Source organism: Camelus bactrianus, chromosome 5, assembly GCF_048773025.1.
Source record: "Camelus bactrianus isolate YW-2024 breed Bactrian camel chromosome 5, ASM4877302v1, whole genome shotgun sequence".
Taxonomy (NCBI): Eukaryota; Metazoa; Chordata; class Mammalia; order Artiodactyla; family Camelidae; genus Camelus; species Camelus bactrianus.
In genome coordinates this window covers 65,075,706-65,097,772 of record NC_133543.1, presented here as the reverse complement: position 1 = coordinate 65,097,772, position 22,067 = coordinate 65,075,706, and the positions used below count along the sequence as shown (strand labels likewise).

At 35.6% G+C, this 22,067-nt stretch overlaps 1 protein-coding gene across 2 annotated transcripts in view; it reads left to right on the top strand.

Moving 5' to 3' along the window:
• CALCRL (calcitonin receptor like receptor) overlaps positions 1 to 22,067 on the top strand; it is a 94,641-nt gene that overhangs the window by 31,205 nt on the left and 41,369 nt on the right. The gene's annotated exons all lie outside the window — the stretch shown is intronic.

The window sequence follows — 22,067 nt, the reverse complement described above, 5'->3', positions numbered from 1 at the left end:
ACTCAACCCAACTCTATTAGTCTGGTAGGGCTACCATGAAAAATAGATCACAGACTAGAAGGCTTGAAAAACAGGAATTAATTTTCTCACAGTTCTGGATGCTAGAAGTTCAAGATTAAGACGTTGGCAAGTTTAGTTTCTCTTGAGGCTCCTCCGTCCACCTTCTCACTGTGTCCTCACATGGCCTTTTCTCTGTATGTGAACATCCGTGATATCTCTTTCTTTTCTCATAAGGACATCAGTCCTATTCAATTAGAGCCACACACTTATGACCTCATTTAACCCTTAATAATCTCTGTAAAGGCCCCATCTCCAAGTCACATTGCGGGGTGATGGATTCAACATATGAATTTGGGAGTGGGGATAATTTACTCCATAATGCCAAGAATTTCTAAGAAACTATTTCAAACAAAATAGAGTTTTCCTTGAAAACCTTGAAAACTTTCTTTGAAAATTGATAAAAGTTATTGGAAAATTTTAAATTAATCTCAGGTAATCACTGAGTTGATTCCCTAAGTAAAAAAAAATAATCCTCCTGTTGACCTGAAACAAATAGACTGCCAGTTATTTCTCCAGCAAAAATGAGTTTATTCAGGATCAGAAGAGAATTGCAATTCAGGGTTGGCAAACATGGCAAGCCACGTGGAAGTCACCCTGAAAAATGGTGAGGAGACCTCTTTTATAGAGAGGAAAAGGGAATTGGGAGGGCTACAGTAAACAGACGCCATGGCTTTTGATTTGCTGAATTATCACAGTCTCTCATTCACTGAACTCTTGCCAAGAAAGAAGATGGAGTCTTTCTTCTTCCTGTTGGGCTCTGCTACCAGTGCCGGCTGTGGGAGCTCCCATTTCTGGCCTCTATTTTAATTGAAGATTCTGTTTATTAATTTTTACAATTGGTATCTTCTATATGCCAATAACTCTCTAATTTAAATTGTTATGTAAGAGCTTCTTACATATCAGCCCTTTAATAAGAACTTTTAACCAAATATTTTATAAATTATTCATAATTAAAAACTCTTTCATGGCTGAATATCAAATTGATACCAGAAACACTGCTAGTTTCCATAGACATTATTAGATGCCACAACAGCTTACAAAATGTTTCTATGTTACTTAAGTACACTTTTCAGATTTGTACTTTTCCTCAGATTCTTCAGAAGGATTTGTCTCTCTTTCTTTTGTGATTCAATATTATTCAAGCATGCCCCTTTAAAAAACTTTGTTTATTTTGTTGGCTGATAATGGCTTGAAGGTAGATCTGCTTGCTAACAGACATCTTGAGAATTGACCTTGGTTATGGTCACTGTTCTCTAGGGTTTCATCAAAACTCCTTTTGATGTCAGAAGTTTAAAGGCAAGCATATAGACGTAGCTTGTTGCCAAAGTCCCAAAATTTAGAAAGCATTTATCTAGATTTTTCTAGTGTGGAATTGTCAAATATCCTATCATCTGGAACTGTCATACTTTGACCAATAGAATGCATAAAAACCTTGTCACCAGGGCTGTAACTGCTGCTTTCTTTCCTTTTGGGCTTGACTTGTGGGATTAACTCTTAACCATAGAGATCATTGCAATCGCACAAGTGTCTACTCCTAACCAGATCAACTAATCGATCAATCACCACACAAAATGTATTTCTTGTTTTATGGAAAATTAAATTCCTGGATGAATGAGGGGGAAAAAGTACAAAAAGAATAGACACACTTCTCGGACTTTGTTTTAAAAACAAAAACACCTACACTTACTGACTTCCTGGAGAGCACATATTGCAATCCTCTAGGCTTCAGAGAAGATAATAAATTTGGGATGGTGTGTGTGTCAACTTAATGTGTGTTTAGTAGGCACCAGCTGTCTCTGAGTCCAGCTCTAAATTAACTGAAATGCCTCCATAGTCCTGGGAAAATCCGTCTTAAATGTCAGTGTTTCTATGGGTTTTTCTTCAACTTCTGTGTATTCAGTGTGTAGTTGGCATAAAGATAGTAGATGGCATACGGTGCATAGGTTGGTAGGTAGATGCCATTTTTAGCTAAGATTCACAAGTATGCTTTAATTTTAGACACTATTTATTCAATTTTGATGAAAGAAAGATTGTATTTTTCAATTTCCTACAGATCTGGCTGCTAATGACTATGACCTCTCTTAGTGCAAAGTGGATTTTAAGTGTGTTCATTATGACAGGCTGCTGCCTACATTAATATGTGAGCAGTGAGTTTAAACTGTGGTCATCTATCTATAACTTGATTATTTAAAATTATTTTAATATTTAGCAATGAAATATTGTTGACTAATATTGAGGAATTCAAACACCTCCTTGGATAAAAATATGTTAATTGACTTTCTTAGGCAACTACAATTATACAGCTTTCCCATAGTCACACCCTAATAGAACATGGTAGAAAAGAGAACCTTCTCCCCATAAATGAAATTTTTGCACAAATAAAATATTTGCTACACGGATGTCCCTATTTAGACACAGTGCTTCCCATTCCTCCTGCTGTGTGAAAATTAATGATATCCAAATTAAATTTGCAACATAATAATAACTTACATTTATCGAGTGCTTACTAATATACCAGAAAATGTTCTTAGCTCACTACATACTAGTTTTTCATTAATACATCAGTCCTATGTAGGATATATTATTATTCCCATTTTATGTAGATATTCATGTTACAGGGGTAAAATAATTTGCCTAAGTTACATAGATACATAGTATCAGCTTATAGCAGAGCTCAATGAAATACAGACACTCAATCAGTGATTAACTCTATAAAAATAATCTTTCTCACTTCTTCCAAGGTGTAAATATGGGCAAAATAACTCTAGGTTGCCCTCTCTGGTATTTTATTTCTACTGAGACATAAATCCTAGTTTTTTGTATCAGCCCTGGTGCTGTCAACACACAATTTTATCTTGAATAAAGATTATTTCAAGGTCAGGCCAATAACAATTACCTCGGGGAGTTTTTCTATCAGAATTGCTGAAGGGAAGAATAAGTTCCGTTACTTGCTGGAAACTTGGTCTGCCCCAAAGCTGCCTTTGTCCTTTTGGTCTGTGAATAACAGTGTCTTAAATAATATTGTAGTCCTATAGTATTCTCTTGCTTTGGGAGGGGGGATAGATAAATTTAATTAACCGGTAAAAAATATAATATAACAACCATGGTAGAGCAGCCATCAGATGAATAGCTTAACGGGTTTAAAATATAACAGCTGACAATAATTACATATAATAATATATGATATCAAGGAAAACAGAATGAATTTGGAATCTCTTTAAAATTCAGAGTTCTGAGAGGTAAACACTGTGCCTATTTTATAGTCATGCTTTTCTCCCTGTCTTTAAAAAAATTTTGTGCTTGTTTCTTCCTCCATCTGGTATATTCTCTCTCTTTCTCTCTCTCTGACAAATGCTTACATCACAATAATACCTCCTTTATTGGTCCAGAAGAAAATCCTGACATTCTACTAAGGTTATGTCCTAAATTAAAACAAGTAAGTTTGAAAAGCTGATCCAACGGAGGGGAAGAAAAGAGAAGACTTTAATGTTGTAAACATTTTTTTTCCCAGGGATTTCAAGTCTATTCTCCATCATTATTTAGTAAATGGAGTCAATTTAAGGCATTCACATGTAAAACATTCCTTTACAAAGAGCTCACAGTGATTACTACAGTCCTGAGGGAAAACAGGGGAGAAGCAGACAAAAAGGGAAGTAGGAAAAAGACTTGCTTTTTAACCAAGAGTGATTATAAACATTATATGTGGTCTGAATTAATTTATTTCTGCTCTCTTTAACATGTAATTGCTTTGTAATTTTTAGGAAAAAAGCAAGTTCTATAATTTCCATAAAATGTTGCTTTAATTACGAACTATGTAGAGCATGGAGAATAGAGTAAAAATGTTAAAGAAAAAAACTGCATTTGTAAATCTTATTTTTTTCCTTAGTCTAACTACTCTTTAGCTAGCACTTGAATACAATCATTTCATTCAACCATATAGTGATTACATTACTTAATTTCTATAAACTGAAATTTTGTTGGTAGCTTTTCTGAGATGGCAGAATTTATATATGAATAACAATGAAATTCAAAAGCCGTTCTGTATTATCACAAGGGCAAACATAAAGCCAGCTGCAAAGGGAGTTTTTAAATTCTCATTTGTACAAAACAGAGACTCCAGTGCAAAGTTATAGTGAATTCATTTATTTATTTCATTTAGTAGGTGTTAGAGCTTCTGTGGGCCACAGAGACGAGAAGGGCCTATGTGAGCACCAGGGTGGACGTACAGTGTCTTTTATGGGGGGAGGAGTTGGTGAACACAGCGGGTTGAGGGGCTGTGTAATTAGCTTGTGCACAAGTTTTGATTGGTTGTAGGTGAGGTAAGAAGTCTAGGGTCCAGGAAGACTGGTGGGGTTTTTGCCTCCAGTAAGGTGGGCTGAAACAAGGCACCCTGAGCTATTGTGAGATTAGGCATTACTTAGGGCTATTAGCTTGTTAGGTTAAACTCACCTAGTAAAGAACGTACTTCATCTTTTGAAGAATTGCAGACAGCTGAGGGCCCAGGAAAGGGGATGGTTGGAAGGATGACATCTGGCCCCACATCAGACATCTTTGAGTTTTATTTCTAGATTGTATATATCTTAATAATGTTTTAAATAAACTTTAAAATACACTGTCATGCTTCTTAAGAATGTTGCCTTACTCATTTATTAAGGAAGAAAAAGAATAGAAAAAGACCTCACTATAGCTAAAAAACAAAATCCAAAAATGTTTTCTAAGTATATAAATAAGTATCAAAATAGCATTATTTTGCAAACTGTAATATTTTATTGCATGTATATCTGAAATAAATTAGTGAGTAAAGTTTTCCTTCAGTTTGTCCTTCAATACTTAATATATTTGTATTAATATATACCTTAGGTACAGTAACAATGATAGTCCCCCAAGAACAACAGAATTAAAGAACAAAAAAGGACCTTACGAATCTATTCCAATGTGCTTACTTTACAAAGAAAAAAGAAAAAGCTGAGACCACCAGAGATAAATGGTTTTGTTCACATTACATAGAGCTTGTTTAGCAGACAGAAACCTAGACAACGATAGAGGTGGGAATATTAGTAACGCTAATGCACTATGCACAGGAAGGCTTAGGTTGTATCTGCTCTTGCTAGAACCAGCCTTCAGGCCTTTTCCTCTGTGATCCCCTGATCCTCTAAAATCAGAACCCTGGGTTATTCATACTCAACCAGATGTCATTTGAATTTTTTAAATGCAACATTTTATCTAAGCATTTGCTTACTGCTAAAGAAAACTTTAATATCAAACATTATATATTTCTATCTCACTTTATCTCAGCCCTCACTTTATACCCAAAGTTTTCACATTCTCTAATTTTTAAATTTGGATTTTTTTAGAATATAAAAGCACAAATTTCTAGGATTAACAGGCAAAAATATATTACTAAAGCTTTGAAAATGCACTATTTTAGGATTAAAGAAATAGTTCACTTGAAAATGTTAGCAACTTTCAAATTTTTATTGCCATAATATTTTTTTTAATTTTTAAAATTTTTCTTCCGAAGTAGGAGAGAAAAAATTTAAGTGCTTACCTTAAGTCCTTTTCTTTATTTGGCAAATGGATGAGACAAACCATACTCTTCCTAAATGTACATGAATTTTGCTGTGACTAGTCTTTGTAAATCATTAAAAAATGACAATAGTTATCACTATAGACAAACACTTCGTAATGGATATTTATTTCATTTGTTTATTCATTAAAAACTTTGGTGAAGATATATACCAGGTGATGTCCTGGGGGCCTAAGGCAGTGTCCTCAAATGCCCTCAAATAGCAGTCACACTAGGTGGGAGAGAGTTACAAAAATACAGACAACTAAGTCTAGTGTGATGATGTGCCATTACAGGGTGCAGCCCCTCTATTTGGGAAGATTAGGGAAATAAGGACTTCAGAGACAAGTTCTTGAGGATGATAGAGCTAAAGTTGTCCTGAAAAGATAGTAATAAGATCTTTCATAGAGCATCATTAGCATTATTGTGCAGAATAGTTCTATTTTTTTTTTTTGAGAAATTCTACTCTTCTTATATCCAACTAAAAGATTTTCCAGTTAAGTAATTTACATGTGTATTTAATGACGTGGATTCCATTACCCCTTCCTTGAGCAGAAAATAAAATAGGCAATCCCATCCTCTTGTCTTCTAGTTTTAGATCTGTCTGTCTGTCCTCTCTCTCATATGTATGAACACACACACACACAGAAAGAGAGAGAGAGGCAAAAAAGGACCAAACCATGTATTTTTTCAATACTTATTGGGTGCGTATTTTAAGTACCAACCATAGCATTAGAAGCAATGTAAGACCATAGATATACACAGACTGACATGTTAGTTTCTCCAATACTTCCTCTTTTCTTTCTTCCTTCTTTTTCCTATCAGTTGTACCTACTTACATACAAAGACAGAATCCTCCTAAGACTTTCTTCATGATGGAGGTATTTAGCAGAAAACTCAAGTTTGAATTGTGAATGGAATAGTCTAAACATCTTTATTAGTGAATGTACTTCTAATTTTTTAAAGCATATGTTTTCTTACAAATAATTTTCATAAAATAAAGCTAAATCAAAATTTTTATGCAGTTTTACAGAATAAGAAATTATTTTTAAGTTTAAAAACTCATTTTAGATGATAAACTATTGTTTTTGTTGTTTCTTTGCCACAAACAAACATATCAACTTTTGTCTTTTTTTCCTTTTTTTGGCTCAGGATGGTGGTGAGACGGTCTAGAATTAAGTTTTGACAATAAGACTGAAGTGATAAAGCCCAGCTGCTTATAGGCCCATAATTGTACTATTTTACATCAAAAGGCAACATTATGTTTTAAAACATTAAATAATACTTTTTAGCTTTTAATTATTTTATATTAGGTAGAGGTCTGTATTAAATTTTAATTGTTTGGGCCAACAAAATAAGCTTAACTAAAAACTGCTACAAGCTTTCCTTTCTCCTTCAACTATTTACATTTCATATCTTTGCACCATTTTGTCTCGAACTAATAACTCCTTGCTATTTCTAGATAATATGTCTGATACCTTCAGTTTACAGGTTTTCTTCATCCGGAAATAGACTAAGCAAATCAAAACCAGTAACAAACTGGTTTGATAACCCAGATGCAGCAACCTCTACAGGGTATAGAGTTTTTGAAAAAGCATGAAAGATTTCACCTCCTTAATAATATTGTCCTGAAGATCCCAAGATGAGACTTGAGTACTGGTGTTTATTACCATTCTTAGAGGAAAGGCCTGATACATACGTTGACTGAAAAAAAATGCAACCTAAAAGTTGAGAATTATGTTTTATTAAGCGGACTTCCTGAGGGCTTCAAGTCTGGGAGACAGCCTCTCATATAGGGACTTCTCTGAAGAGGTAAGGGAGGAGCCAGGTTTATAGGAGTTTTTGCAACAAAGACCAGGTAGTTGGAACAACAGGATTACTGCTAATTAAAGAAAACAGGTATCTCAAGTTAAGAAATTGAGCGCTTTTCTGTGTATGAGAAGATGCAAAAGTCTAGGCTTCGATATGCACCTTAGCTGTCCAGGGCCAGTATCCTGTTCCTTCCCATACTGAGTCCCCTCTGGGTGCACTGTTGTGGGTGACAGCCGTGGCTGAGGCCATCCAGGGCAGCTGTAGTGACTTGTTGGCTGACATATCCTTTGTTTACTGATGTGGCAGGCAACATTTTTCATTCATATACACATGTATATCACATATACATAGAGAGAGAGGAAATGGGAGGAAATGGCACCCCATAACAGAGCAAGGATCAGCAGTGTTAGGTACAGAACAAAGTAGTTTTGATAAGAAGACAAGTGACTTTAGATATAGTGCCCATTGTCATTCCCTCTTGAATATACTGAATATGTTAAATCCCATGCCTTTGATGGCTAATAATCTCCTCCTTAACAAAAAGCTGAGAAAACTGTCATTGCTAAACATTTACATATAATTTTACCCCAAATTGCAAGTCTTGTCCCTAGGGCCAATTACAGCAAACCAAGGTATTCCCTTCTGCTGCAGAGGGGAGCGAGACCACTACTTCCTGAGCACGTATCACTTCTCAGATAGCAGTAAATGCTTAGGTGGGTTATTACATGTAACCCTCACAGTATACTTAAGACAGAAGTGTTATACTCATCTGAGAACCACAGAAACCCAGATAAAGTTTGCAGGTGAGTTTTTTTGCCTCTGTTCCCAGTTAGTAAATACCACAGCTGGTACCCAAACCCAGAGCCCATTGATGCAAAGACCTGTGCTCTCTGCCCTGCATCTTGCTTTCTGCCATTTTCCTGTCATTTTTTTTTTTCCAATACAAGTTCCCTGCTGTTATTTTTAAAAAGTTGTTATCCGCTGCCAAAAGCAGCATGCTGGTCAGATGGATGTGTTGACTCCTGTCCCAGAAAGCCACCTGTGGGTTTTCCACCCATAACTTCCACCGAAGTGGCCATCAAGCTGTGTTTTCCTTTGATTTACTTTCCCCTTTGTCTTCCTCCTTCTCCTCTTCTTCTCCTTCACTTTTTTTCCCCCCTGAGATTGCTATTGTTATTACTGTTCAGAAAGACTTTTGGTGGGAAAACCCTTCTCTCTGGAGTGGTACCCAGAGTACCACAGCCTGAGGTGCAGTTTGACGGACGAGCCCAACAATGCACGGGACTCAACTTGAAGTTACCAAGACAGATTTCAGAGTGTTGTGATTCTTTTCTTTTCCTCCAAGAGGAAAAAAAAAATCAACTTGGGTACCTAGAGAACCATTTCACATGATTAATTTATTTTCTTTTAGGTTATTTTAACTTTTTCAAAACAAACATTCATTTTCTGTAGTGATTTTTTTCTCTTTACTAGGGAAAAAATCCTACCTTAGTGGACACATTTTTCACTGGATTTAAGACGGTGAGTTTTTTGGTAAATTGTCTCTTCTCTGTTGTCTCTTCAGGGTATTTTGCCTTTTCACGAAAATGCACTGTCTTTAGATTCAGTGAGAGAGGGGGGCCGTCAGGTTAGGAAAATGTTTTACTGTTGTTGTTAAGGCCTATTACACCATGTCAAGTGTGACAGGGCATTTTTTTTTTCTTTAACACATCCTGGTCCAGTGAAGGCTGAGATTCAGAAAAAGTGCTTGGCACAACAGTTTAGCAGGAAAGAAAGCTATTTTAGAAGTCTTTTGGGAACATGTTTGTGAAACAGGAAAAAACATACAATTGAGTTGATAATAGCACTCTGCAAAGGCTGGACTCACTGAGATGGACTTGCCATCGTTTTTCACAGGGAACGTGTTGTTCTTAAGCAGCAGTTCTCACTTAAGCATGGCTTAATTCAGCAAGGAACTTCTTCCTGTGCGAGTCCTTTTGCACTGGAAAATCTATTTTTAAATTACAACCCAGACTTAGTCACAGGACTAAATAATTAAAAATAAGTTGTGTTTGGTATGTGTGAAATTATAGCAGTTATAGAGTGCATCAGAGGACTTGGTGCCTAGGGAATGTCTCAAGTCACAAACCCAGGTTTCCACCCATTAATTCCACAAAGCATCTCAAGTTCCTCACCAGCCTGCACCTTTACCCTCACTTACACAAGACTTGTTCTTTCCTGTACCTATGCCTTTGTGTTTCTCCTTCCTTGTCTCTAGAAAGCTCTACCTCTATCAACACACATTCTTCCTTTGAATTCCTTAAATTCCACTCATGCTTTGAAATGTTCTCTAATTCAATCCCGTACATACCTCTTAGAGCACACTGTCTACTCCCTTCCCATTATAGACATTCCTTTGGACAAAATGGCACCTTTCACTGTTCTGTGATGTGATGATGAGTGTGAACATTTTTTTTTTCAAGGCCCTTCCTTACTGATTTCCAGAACTATCTAGACAAACACTGTCAGGCATGCTCTTCTTTAAAATATCTGACCTGTACTCAGATGTTTTCCCACCACGCCTTTTCCTCTGTTGTATCCCCTACATTACTGATTGGAACCCATATACTCAGAATTGGGGAAATTTATTTAGGTTTCTTACACTCACTGAATTCTCATATCCTCACAGACTGAACCCTTTATTAATATCTCTGACGTTAAATATTCCTTCCATCCTCATTATTATTAATCTTAATTTCCAGCCTCCATGATTATTTTCTTGCCTCACTTGCTTAGAAGTCCCTGCAGTATTCTAACTGGTCTCTTGTACTCTTGTCACTGTCTTCAAATTAGTCCTCCTACTTTATAAAATGAAAATCTTGTCATAGTGCTCTACTGCTGAATTCCCCTACACTGATTGTGGTGTTTTTGCAGCTGGGTTAGGAAGTATTTGGAGTACACACGATCCCTTCTCAGGGCGATGCTCATTGCGGACATCGCTGATGCATCAGCGATGCTCACCGAGTCTAGACTGAAGCTGGTCGCTGCCCACCCCCACCAGCAAATCAGAGTGGGCGCAGAGATGGCGACCTCTAGTCTAAAGCATGAAATCAGCACCCCTCAATACGACAGAAGACACCGTCTCTACTTTGCTTCCCTTATCTCTTATGTACCTACGTCTTTCCAGGATCTGACACTTCCAAATTACTGATTTTTTTTGTAACTCAAGCGTCATATTCTGTATGTCCCTCTCTCTCTCCACATGCACGCATGTGCGCTTGCACACACACACGCAATGTAAAATGCCTCATTCTAGCTGATCAGACACTAAAATACATTAATTGACTACCTGTAACACTCTATTATCTATATTTGTACATTCTTTCCCCTACAAGATTTTTTATTATGTCTAAGATAAAAAATGATAGCCTTTCTGGACCCTCAGTACTTAACATATCTTTTCAAATATATTGTTCTAAATGTTTGAATTCATGAATAAATGAATGAATATCCTAAAAATACTCAGATGGAATTATGTTTAATGGTCATGAGAAAAGGAAACTGAAGAAACAAATTTCAGTATTATCAACATTCTGTTTGATTCTTTATAAAAATAATGAAAAATATAGTTAATTTTAATTCGTGTGCATTTACCTGAGGTGCACACATTGATTTTTCTCTTTCCTTCCTTCCTATTTCCCCTCCCTCCCTCTTTCTTCTCTTTTTCCTTTCTTTCCTTTCTTTTTTCTATCCTTCCTTCACTTTTATTTTACCTATTAATAACTTCATACAAGGGAAATAGTTGGGATATAAGATTTTTAGCCAGGGTTTATTTCCAACTAAAAGTTCATCATTTCTTTCCTCTTTATTGCTAATATTCTTGTATACTGTTTCTTTGTTGTTATTGTTTGTAATAATATAGTATGCCACAAATGGGATAAAAATACCTGCATTTTTATATACAAATTTTCTGTTTTTCACTCCTATAAGGAAATGAAATAATATCATAGAAATGTAAAGAAAAGAAATCACTGTCAGGACAACTACAGATCCTATTTAAACCTAAAAGAAAATTTCTAAGATATTACTATACATTTTGCCTCAATTACGTATAACTGTTATTTTAAATAAAAAATTTATTTCTCAAGGGAAATATAAAATTTTTGTGTGTGAGTTGAATCAAAAGGAAAATGTACTTTTCCTTACAAGTGAAGATAGTTCTAAACGAGTAAAATAGAGTGATTTTTTTTGGTTTTTGCTGTTCATTAGTTAAAGCATCAAACTGAAGGAACAATTCAGAGTACACATCCATGGATGCTCTGAAAGCTAGGCAGGTTTTTTGGTCAGTGTGCTTTGTTTTACAATGTGAAAATTATCTGTCCCTTAACAAAGAAGAGAGAAGGGTTACCAGATGTTCTACTCAGCATCTTCCCTTAGATACATACACCTTTTTTTGCATTTACTTTTTAAAAAAATAGCTTTATTAATTTATAAAACATATACCATATGGTCCATGAATTTAAAGTATATAATTGAATGGCTTTAGTATATGCACATGGTTGTGTAACTATCACTACAATCTAATTTTAGAACATTTTTATCACCTTAAAAAGGATCCTGGTACCCATCAGCAGTTACCCCCTCACTGCCCGCCCCCAGCCCCAAGTAACCACTAACATGGTCTCTGTCTTTATAGATTTACATATCCTGGACATTTCATATTAAAGGAGTCATATAATATTTGTCTTTTGTGGCTGGGTTCTTTTACATAGCACACTGTTTATAAGGTTTATCCATGCTGTAGTACATATTAGTAATCTTTTTTTTTTATGTCAAATAATCTATTATTTGGGGGATACATCACATTTTGTTTATCCAGTCATCAGTCAATAGACATTTGAGTTGTTTATACTTTTTCGCTATTAAAAATAATGCTGCTATGAACAGTCATATACAAGTGGTTTTTCGGGTAGATGTTTTCATTTCTCTTAGGTAAATACCTAGAGTGGAATTGCTGGGTTAAATGAAAACTCTATGTTTAACATTTTGAAGAACTGTTAAACCATTTTCCAAAGCAGCTGCACCATTTTACATTCCCACCAGCAGTATATAAGGGTTACAATTTCCTCACGTCCTTTCTTATACTTGTTATTGTTTATCTTTTTTATTGTAGCTATCCTAGTGAGGATGAAGTCATAACTTACCATGGTTTTCAATTTGTATTTCCCTATGTTTAACGTTGAACATTTTTTCATATGCTTATTGGTGATTTATATATCTCTGTAGAGAAATGTCTTTTCAGATCCTTTGCCCACTTTTTAATTGGATTGTCTTTTTGTTATTTAGTAGTAAGAGTTCTTTGTATATTCTAGATGTAAGTCCTTTATCAAATATGTGATTTGCAAGTATTTTCTCCCATTCTGTGAGTTGCCTCTTCATTCTCTTGATGGTATCCTCTGTAACACAAAAGTTTCTAATTTTGATGTAGTCCAATTTATCTTTTTTTTTGGTCACTTGTGCTTTTGGTATCACAGCTAAAAAAAATTTGCCTAACCCAAGGTCACAAAAATTTACTTATTTGTTTTCATGTATGCATTGTGTTTAATGTTTGAGCTAGTTATAAATATCTTGTCACGGCACATATCAGTTGTGGATTATCCAAAGGCTTATTCTGCTAAGTCTCTTTTAGATTTAAAAAAAACTTCATAGATATGTTGGGGAGAAAAGTTAGTTTATGAACTCCTACTGGCTGAGATTGGAATATGCCCCGGAAATGAATAATGATATCCTGCTTTGATGAAAAAGAAAATAATCTGTAGATATTTATATTACAAGATGGAAAAGAGCTTGAAGTCAACTTATTTACAGGTCAGGAAGCTGACAATGTGACTAACTAAGAATCTTCAGGTTCTGTAAACTAGGCAGAATGCAAAACGGAACCTTTAGTAATCCTTCCACTAGATCAGCATTTCTCAAACTGTTAGTTAGAAATGTGTTGTTTGCAAGAGACAAAACTCCAAATCAATCCTGTTTAGACATAAAGTGTAATTTAACAATGACATTGATGAAGAAGTCTATCTTTGTAACTGATTTCAGATATGGCCAGATTTAAGGGTTCTAATAATGTCATGGGATTCTCCGTCAATCCCTAGCTCTCAGCTGATTGTCTCTGCTTGGCTCCACTTTTAAAATAGGTTTTCTGCACATAGTAGGAAGGATGCGTGAGGATAGCCCACTCACCATGCCCTACTTGCTTTGCAACCCAACAGAAAGAGAAAATCTTCCTTGATAACCCTAAGAGAAACGTCCCAGAGAGAATTCTGACAGTGTAGCTTGGAAAACATTTCCATGCCTAAGTCAACCTAAATCAGAGGCTTGTGCTAATCTGACCAGATTTCAGTCACTTCCTACCTCAGTGATTGGGAGGGCAGCCTTACCTGAACCAAAGGGAACAGATTTTCCATTGGAAAGAGAGCTTTGTTTTATCACACACACAAAAAAGGTGTGCTAGAGTGACAGTGTCAACAGAGTTCCAGTGCTTCCTAAATGCTGAGATATACTAGTAGGTGCTGTATAAAAAATTTTTGAGAAAGATTGAAAACTCCAAATAACAAAAATGTCATAACTTTGATAGTGGACTACTATGTTAATTTATATTAAAGTTCCAGCAGAATTATTTATTTTATGATTCTACTGTCTGAGGAAGAAAACATGTTTTCACGTCGAACCTGACTCCTGACTTTGTGGAAGGGAAATAGGTATAAAGCTCTTCGTCCAAAGAGCTGGAAAGATGTGTTTTGTTTCTATGCTCTTGGGCAAGCAATTCTTTCCATAGCAGATCTCCTGGAGGGAGAGTGTTCCATCAAGTACAAAGCATTTTTTTCAGGTTCCCTCCCACCTTTTATTAATTGGGCTGAAATTTGGCCACTTGCCTCTTTCAAATAAAGAGTGACCAAAATCACCGGAAATGGCTAATTATGCCCACAATGGGAAACTTATTCCCGTGAGCAGGGACTTCAGAGTGTAAAGTGAAGCCTGAAATTGAATCACAATATTATCTCTCTTTAATGGTTGCGCAGCTATTCAATCTGGAATGCTCATTAGATTAGCAAGTAAGCATTGAGTCAATATTTTTTCTTTTTGGTTCTGATACGGGGTTACTAAAGGCTAAAATTAAAGTCAAATTTGGTAAGTTTTATGTCTTGTTCTTAATTGGATTAGCACATTATATTCTTTAAGATGTGACTGATTACAATGTGTACAATTTGCTAGAGCTTTAGTTTATATCAGCTCAGTCGTAGGAAATACGCAGTTGTTTATTAACTAGATGGACATCATATTTGGCAATGTGCTTGCTATCATTCATTTTATTTGACATTTTCTTAACTGACTTAAATGACAGAATAAAAAGCAATCATATCACTTCTGCAGAAGATAAAAAAACTCAAGATGTATATGACAATGTCCTTGAAATACAGACTTAATTTCACCGATAGTGCTATTGAAATTGTGGCAAATAACTTAAAACATGTGTAAGCTTACTTATATTTCTAAAAATTAACATGTACTGAGTTCTAAAATTTTTGTGTACATTATCTCATTTTATTTTCACAATATCCTTCTGGCTTAGAAACTGTTGTGCAAATGAGCAAACTATTTTTACAGAATTTTTTTTAATTTGCAAGTGTGAGGCTGAGCTGAGTTTTAAACTCAGGAAATCTAGCTCATATTTGTAATCAGTACAACTATCACCTCTACTTATAACTGATACTACCCATTATCCCTCTAATTATGCTAATTATAAGTATCAATTCAATGTTCCTCTAGTTATTTCAATAACTCTGAAAAAAGGAAAATTGTATCATTAGTCAATGGAACACTATTTACAGTGCGTATTTTCTTAGCATGTGGAATTTAATAGCTATTATTAAACTAAAGTGTCTCTTCAAAAATAAAATACTTTCTGGAGGTTTTTATGAGAAAATTTTATTGACTTTTAAAATTGACTATTAGATATGCTTCTATATACTAAGTCACTCATAGGATTTTGATAAATTACATGTAATAATCTTACTCTTTTGTTAGTTAACTTGTTGAATTTATTGGTGAATCATTTCTTAAAATGTTCTGTAATTTTTGGTGCTCTACATGTACATAGTTTTTAAGTTTTTACCTAGGTCATTTTCCGTTAAATGCAAAAGAGATAAAAACTCAATGTAACTAAATTTCAGAAATTGTTGGTTTCCAGTCTTAGAGTATTAAGGCTATTCCAGTGATGATTGTAATAAGTTTATCTTGGCCTAGATGAACTGATCAGATTCCATTCTGAGGAGTCTGGCAAGGGAGCTTATGAAGAAGTATGCTTGCTTTTCTGATTTCAGTTTTCTGCAATGGAGAAGAAAGAACTAGACTTTTTTTTTTTTCCAAACGGCCTTTAAAAAATAAGAATGGTAGTATATGAAGAGGTGAAGTCAAGATGCGATTTTTTTGGCCTTGATACTTTTCCCTGAATCCCCATGTAAGAAAAGAAAAAGCATCTAGCCAAATGGTCCACTTTCCACTGTCTTAGATTCAAACTCAAACTCCTTTGGGCAATTGCTAGTAGGAGACCGAGGGAAAGTCTTCCCAAGCCAGAAAAAACAGAATCAGGAATGACTTAGTTTCAAGGATACTGGGATTTGGGTTACTTTGAACAACAATGTTCCTATACTAACCATTTTTTCTTTTGTATAAATTTTGAGCCCCAATCCAAGACTTGAATTTACCTTCTCCTACTCCGTTGCTTTGCAAATGAGGTGCCTGGGAAGGAATGGAACTCGCTCAGGCTCGCTGAGTGACAGTGTACTGACTGAGGCCCAGCACTAGCTCCCTGTCTTAAATGTGAAATCATCCCTCTTTAGAACCTCATGCATGACTCTTAGGGACTGTGTTTAAAAGTACTGAACTGAGCCTGTGAAACCAGCACAAGATTACTGCTCTCTAATTTGATAAACACTTTCATTGATGGGATAAATCTAAACTTATGTTCACTGGTGGCACCCTGCACAACTAGGAGAAAGCAGATGCTCAGTAAATAGGGTAAGATGGCTAATTGAATTTTTAGAAGTATTTCTTAATTTCAGCTGCATTTTAAAGTGCTTGAAAGTGAGAACAATGTATATGTTTTTGATTTTGGTACCTTAACAGAATGGCAAGTCTGAGCTGTCAGGCAATTTACTAAGTTTAAAAAAAATCAAATAAGTAAGTTTAAAAAAAAATCAAGTATCACAACATTTCTAAGGAAAGGAATGAAAAGAAGAAATTGTTTGAGAAAAAACAGAAACGTGTTTAATGAATAAAAGTGAAATGCAATGCAAAAAAGTGGTTAGGCAAAATAGCAAACTAAGCAAAATAGAAATGTAATCTGCACTTTTTAAACCTTAATTATCCAAATAAAGGAGTCAATCCTCTGAGTCAGGATGGTGTAGGGCAACAGGGCCCAAATTTAGGATCAGAGAATCTGAGTTTTTAGCTTGGTGTCAGCCCTAAGCATTTAGGTGACCTTGGTCAAGTCACTAAAATATGTACGCTGGACTTCCCTGGTTAATTCAGTTGAGATGATCATTTTCACAACTAATTGAAATCACAGAGTCATAATGATAATAGCAATAGCTAATGCTCATTGGGTATTTATTATAAGACAAATTCTTTCTGTCATGCAGTTTAACATTTAAAACAGCCCAACAAGGTGAGTTACGATAAAAAATTCTAGGCAGCAGTGATTAAGCCACTACTTGTATACCCACCTTCAGGTCAGGAAATAGACTTAGTGAGTTTAAGTGTTGCAAGAGTTGAAGTTTGAAGCCGTGGCTTTCTGATTCCAGCATATATCTTCTAACGAGTATGCAATAGAGAACAATAAGCCAAGGATCAAGTTGAATACTCATTTTCTAGTTGGGTAAACCAAACAGAAAAAGGTTTGAATGGATTTTCTCAAAATCACAGAGCAATTTAGGAGCAGCTGGAAAGAAATTCTGCTAGCTAGTGTGATTGCCTTGCACTATAATCAATGTACAGATGGTCCCCAGTGATGGTTTGACTTTACAATGATGCTAAAGCAATGTACATTCAGTAGAGTTCGTACTTTGCATTTTGGTCTTTTCTCAGGCTAGTGATGTGCAGTGTGACATTCTCCTGTGACGCTGGGCAGCAGCAGCCATAGCTCACAGGCAGCCGCAGGCTAGTGAGCATAAACAACTGATGGACCAGCAACCATTCTGTACCTACACAACCATATGTTTTTCATTTTCTCTGTCATGTTCAATAAGTTACATGAGGTGCTCAACACTTTATAATAAAATAGTCTTTGCATTAGGTGATTTTGCCTGACTATAGGCTATTGTAAGTGTTCTGAGCATATTAAAAGTAGGCTAGGCTAAGCTGTGATGTTCTACAGGTGAGGTGAATTAAATCCATTCTTGACTTAGGATATTTTCAATTTATAATTTATCAGGATGTAGCCTCATCGTAAGTTGAAAGAGATCTGTATTCCAAAGTTAGGAGGAATGACTGGCCATTTGAAAAGTAGACAATTACCACTTAGGTTTGATGGGGAAAAGTAATTTTTTATCAGGTAAGGATTTGTAGTTAGTTTTTCTGGTTTGTTTTGTTTTGTTTTGTTTTGTATTTAATCACAGCAGTAACAAATTGCCACAAATGTAGTAGCTTAAAACAACATACTGTTATCATCTCACAGTTCTATACATGAGAAGTCCTATGGGCTTGGCTACTTTCTCTGTTCTGGGTCTCATCAGGCAGAAGTCAAGGTGTTGGTAGAGCTGTGCTCTCTTCTGAAGGTTCTGGTGAGAATCAGCTTCTGGACTCATTCAAACTGTTGGCAAAATTCAATTCCTTGAGATCTCCATTTCCTTGCTACCTGTTAGCTTGAGGGCCACCTTTACCTCCTAGAGGTCTCTTTCTGGTCTTGCACATGGGCTCCCACGTGGCTCAGCCAGCAGCAGTGCAGCAACTCCTTCTGTCACTGTGTCTCTTCTGCTTCCTTCTTCTGCTGCATCTCCTTCAGCCTTCCTCTTCTACTTTGAACGGCTTAGTTTAGGCCTACCAGAAAAATTCATGATAATCTAAGATAATCTTCCTATTTTAAGGTCCATAACCTTAAAATCACAAATTCTGGGGATTGGACATGGAAATCTCTGGAGACTCATTATTCTGCCCACCACAGGATTCTTCTGTCTAGCCCACTGGTTCTCAACTCTCGCTGTATATTCCTGTATCATCTGGGAAACTTGACAAAATACTTATCCCTAGACCCCAATCAAGATGAACTGAATCTAAATTTCTTGTAGTACAATCCAGGTGGTGATTTTTTTAAGGTGTCAGAAAATTATAGTATACTTGAGAGGGTTGAGAATATCCCCAAATACCAGGTTTCTTCAACTTGATTAAATTCATTTTTGTAAATAATCCACTCAAAACATACTTTCTATATACCCTCTTTATGCTCCTGCACTGTTAGGGTTTGGAGTCACAGAGATGGGCACGATGCATGTCCTCTTCTTCCTGTGATCACAATCTAGTGGCACAAACAGTACAAAAGAATAATTACAACACTACATGAAATATTTTAAAATAGATATTTGAATAACTTACTCTGGGAGTTCTGAGACAGTTAGTGTGCCTGAGAATGTTATAGAATATTTTGCTTGATACATACTTGATAGTTTTTGTTTTTTCAAATACCCTGGCCAGTACCTAGAGACAAAAGAATATAAGTGTGTCCAGGTTGCAGCACGGCCCAATGAGGATGATGTATTTAAATAGTGCTCCCCCAGATTTAACAAGCCATGAATTTCCTTGGGTGCTTACAAAAAAATGCAGGCTCCCAAGTTCTTCTCTGGAATATTCTGATTCAGAGGGTGTGTTGTGGGGCCTAGACAGTCTAACATGCTCAAGTTCTGATACAGGCGACGCATTAATCCACACTCTGAGGAACACTGGCTTATGCTACAGCAGTGATTTGGCATCCGTTCATTCAGTAACGAAAGCCCAGGCCTTATTATGACAAAGGACTTACAGTTTGAATTTCTTACATCAGTAGCAGATCTTCAGTAAAGAGAAGTTTCTTTATATTTTAATTTAATTTATTTTAATTTTCTTACTGTTTCACATATTGAAAGTCTCAGGAACATTCCAGGTCAGGATGGGCATGGAGAATGAAAATCTTACACTGGCATTTCTTTCTCAAAGACACCAGTGGAAGTAAAGACTATCATTTGTAAAAGTCATTCCAACACTAAGACTTAGATTTTGCCAAAAAATAAGCAGTGAGGAGAGCATAAAAGGTAACCAGGATCTTATACCCTTTTCTCAGTGGCACAATCTGTTCCACATGCTGAAGAATGACAGAGAGAAGTTTTCATTTTCCATAGAGGTAGGAAATATAGGGACTGGAGAAGAAGAGTACTTTTTCCTTGTTTTGATCCAGCAGAAATGTAGCTTGATTAAAATGCCATAAAGGAAGGCATGCACTGGATAGGGAACAGCCTCACTTTCCCCACACAAAGGTTTAGGATACTTAATGGCAAATTAGATATGTGTGGGAAAAGCTTCTGCTAGCCAACTTTATAGTGACTGGATAAATAAATGGAGAAGAGGATATGGCTTAGGGCCTGTGAAAATCCAAGATATTTTGGAAATGGAGGAATGGAATATGAAAGTTGGGTTTTTTCCTCAATCTTAGAGTGAATATACACTTTTAATATTAGGGCTGGGTGATGAGATGACTCAACTAAAAATAAGAATTATTATTAAGAAAAATAAGTTAATGGAAATTGTGTATAGGTATAATAAAAATTTGAGAGATTAAGAAGCAAGTTTGAAAGGCACTGGATTAATGTTTTTGTGTTCTGGTAAATTAGTATTGATTAAGGCACACTGATTTATAATATTTATGTAGAATAAAGTATGTTTTCACACTGAAGTAAGCCAAGAAGATTGGTTAAAATTTGTGAACTTGGAAATGTAGAACCGTAAAAAATGTAGAACTGTCTTGTCCAGCAGATCTATTGTGATTTTAAGAAATGAACCCAGAGTGATTTTACATAAAACCTTGAATGACTAGGAAGCTATGTTTCAAAAGTTATTTGAGGCTTTAAGTCAAAGTTCTTTCTGTTATGAAATAAATCATTTTAATTTTATTTTGGTGATTCTTTGGGCAAGAAGCCTATTTAGAAATAAGCTATTTTTTATTCCATGTGTACAGTAAAAAAGTTATTTTGTTTGAGTAGTAGAACCAAATCTCCCATTTAATTTTGAGGAATGAAAATAAAATAATATTTATAGGATCCATGAGGCTAGCAGTTAGAAAGAGAAAATAACAGTGACTACTGCTGGCACTATTGTGATACAGATTCACTTACCAGTTTCAATTAGAGCTCTCTCAGTTTCAAAAAAGTCCTTTTCCCATTAAGCAAACCTAAGCTCACTTGGAAAAATCCACGGCCAGATTTAGTCATTTAACTTGACCTCCTTTAATTATGTACTGGATCTTTCCTCACAATTGAGCAGGAACTAATATCTTTCACCAGGCAACATGCAACTCAGTGGTCAATCAATAATTTAACCAGATCTGAGAAATTTATAGTAATTTACTTAACAGCTTTGGTCAATTAATATTAAGTATATTTTAGCAAAAATAAATTTGGAATAAGCCAAATATAGAAGAGAGAACCTCTTGCTGAATGAACATATGAGAGGTCATATGCTAAGAACCAATGAGCGAAACCAATGAGTTGAACATACTTCTGATAATAATCATGCCATCACACACACCAATATGAGACTCAACCTAAACTGACTTTCAGATATATCTGCAGTGGTGGTATCTTCATGCCCAGTCATGATACTGCTGTAATTGACCTAGGGAACTCTTGGTGAAAGGGGTGATTCTTCCATGATTACCACTCCCCACTGGTAGGGTCCTTTGTAGAGCAGATGACTCAGCTGAATTGGATTGCCACATAAAATGGACATTGCCAGATCTAATGAAGAGTACAGGTATCTACCACGTGTTTGGAAGATTGCCACTCAAACTTCTGCTGCATCCTTTATAAAACCAGAGACCAGAGACCTGCCCCCTTGGTTGGGAGTATTACAAGTTTACATAGTGCAAAATACAGTCTTGTTCCTAGTAGCACATTTTCCAGATCACTACGGAATAAGATGAAGAAGGAAAGCTATAAAAATGGAATTACTTGTGTTGATATATATTTTGTGAGTTGAATAAATCATTCAACTCAAATTATTGGTGCCAGGATGATCTACTGAACACTAAGGGATATTTCACTAAGATACTTTTTGGAACTCTGACTTTGAAACCTATTAGATAAGCAACAAAAATAACTGCTGGTTTTGGATACAATTTTTTCAAATATGCTGGATATAAGAATACTCCAAACATGTTTTTTGAGATATTTTTCCCCTTCAGTTTTTTAGCCCATATACACATTGCAGGTAATTTAATCCTGACACGTGTAAATCATCAAAGCATTGTTTTATAAAAACCTATCTGATTTCCAAAGAAAATGATATTTCTTTACATTCTTATTTGTATGTTTCAGTGTTGTATGTATTTAATACAGAAAAATGTGAA